The 2,243-nt window shown below is 51.1% G+C and overlaps 1 pseudogene; it reads right to left on the bottom strand.

Moving 5' to 3' along the window:
- Positions 1 to 1,661: 1,661 nt before the first annotated feature.
- On the bottom strand, positions 1,662 to 1,770 carry LOC129703125 (U2 spliceosomal RNA; annotated as a pseudogene).
- Positions 1,771 to 2,243: the final 473 nt, after the last annotated feature.

The raw sequence follows: 2,243 nt of genomic DNA, 5'->3' as shown, positions 1-2,243 counted from the left end.
TGTACTGTGGTTAATGGGATGAGAAAAACCCTATCAGATAACCCTGAATACTGCTGAGATTATATGAATCTGTAGTGATTATATACCATACATAACTATAGTGTTGCAACCTCCCCTACCCTCGTAGGTCCCTATTTAACAGAAGAAACCCCACCCACCTACCTCCATGGTTACCGGTGGTTTTGTTATTTCCTTGGTTTTTTGAAAATAAGGTTCTGGTTTAATATTTCTTGTTCGGGGTTGTGTGGGAGGTTGAGGCTTCCGCATCTTCCAGGGTGGCCGCCCTGGCCATACCCTAAAACGGATCCTGCAGGTTATATTGATTTCTGACACTGCTACTGGTATGAGCCACATTTTTTATGGCCTTGCCTGTGGCTGGTATCATGCTCCAAAATAGGCCCTTGCGCTGGCCTTGATGAGCCCCAGTGTCTTAGCTTAGTCCACACACGGTTCTTTATTTGCAAATGGTAGCATTTTTGGGGTCCTAGTGCTGGCTGAATGGCCGCCTTCCACGTGTAGTTCAGGTCATATTGCATATTATTAAACAGATCTAGTGCGTCTTGATGGTCTTTGGTTACCTACGTTTAGTCCAGGGTGCTGGTGTATGCTATGATGCCTTCCGTCAATCCCTTGAAGGTTCTCTGGATCTTGAGGTCCTGGTTCCTGATGTTCGTCCATATGCTGCCAAATGCATTGGTTTACACTGGGCACCTGTAATGCCTCACCGTTGCCAGGTGGCAGATGTCTGGCCAGTGTTTGTAAATTTTTCTTGTTGGCGTATGTGGCCAGACATATAGTAATACTATTGCCATCCTGGATCCAAGTCTACCCATGTTTGACTTGGCTAAAGTAATCGGCCACCATGTCCAGCAGAGTCCCTGCTGTGTTAGGATCATGGGACGCTGTATTACCAGGCTCTGGCCCATCAGGGTCCTGCCTACTCTTTTTTATAGAGTTAGAGATCTCTAGGGTCCCACACGGGGTACCCCTGTGGGGCTTAACTGCTGCCCACTTGTCTTTTGTTCTGCGGACCCCTCTTGCAAGTCAACCCAGAACTGACCCACAGTGCTCCCCTCTGATGGGGTAGAAGCATTGTGCAGCCCTCAAAGAGGTACTGCTGTGGTTTTATCACGTTGGAGCAAGGCTCCATACACCGCTTCTTCCCGCTCCAGCCCTCTCGGGTGCTGGTTGCCGGCGGTTTTATGCAAAGTCGGACCCTTCTGAGTCCACTACCTTGTTTGATTTGTGTCTAGCCTACCGCTCGGTCACATGGATCTGGCCGGTGCGGGGCCGACATCGGGCACAGCTGATCCCACTACGGTTGATCCAAGTGCCGCTGGCTGCTGCTGGCTGCCCGCTGTTCCATGGTCCTCCTTCTCCAGTTTTGTCCTTCCTTCCGTGAAGTGGATATGGCCGGTGTGGAGGATAACTGGCACAGCTGCTTCCATCTATTCCTTTAACCTGGCTTCAACGCTCTCAGCACTCCTGGCTGCTCCTTTATCTAAGACCCCTGGGACCCACCCCCGTACTGACGGTACTGGTCCCTTATGGTCGTTGCAGCCGGTCAACCCCACTCTAATGCCCTCAATTCTGGGCACTCCTACTTATATGGTCCTTAGATAAGGGACATATAAGACATTAAAACTGATGATAACAGCTACTATAGTTTTTATATAATATATATAGTCCCTAGATAAGGGGTGTATCAGATATTAAACTGATAAGAACAGATACTACACTTGATCTTAGCCAAAAAAACCGAGAAGCGATTATTGTAACTAAAACCCCGCTGGGACCGACCCTGGTACTCACATACTGGTCCCTTGTAGTAGATTGCAGCCAGTCAACTGCAAAGTCCTTTGCTGCCGAGAAATGAACTTTCTCACCATGCTGGAGCGAAGTTGGGCACAGGTGTTTTTCCCTCTCCGGGAACCGATGTGCCCATGCTGCTCCTGCCGTTGCCAGCTCCTCACGAAGTGCCAGCTGCCACTGCTGCTGCCGCCTGTGCTCCTGCCGCTGTCTGTGCTCCTGCAGCTGCCTGTGCTCCTGCAGCTGCCTGTGCTCCTGCAGCTGTTAGTGCTCCTGCAGCTGCCGGCTGCCACTGCTGCTGCTGCTGCTGCCGCTGCCGCTGCTGCTGCTGCTGCTGCCGCTCCTCCGCGGTTCTCCCGCCGGCCTTCTGCACCTTACCTGGACCTGGTCCATGTCTGCACCTACAAAGGTAAGTTGAAGGAAAAACGCAGGGT

This window comes from Leucoraja erinacea, chromosome 13, assembly GCF_028641065.1.
Source record: "Leucoraja erinacea ecotype New England chromosome 13, Leri_hhj_1, whole genome shotgun sequence".
Taxonomy (NCBI): Eukaryota; Metazoa; Chordata; class Chondrichthyes; order Rajiformes; family Rajidae; genus Leucoraja; species Leucoraja erinaceus.
Note: the sequence above shows the minus strand (reverse complement) of the source record. Positions and strands in the feature narration are given on the sequence as shown.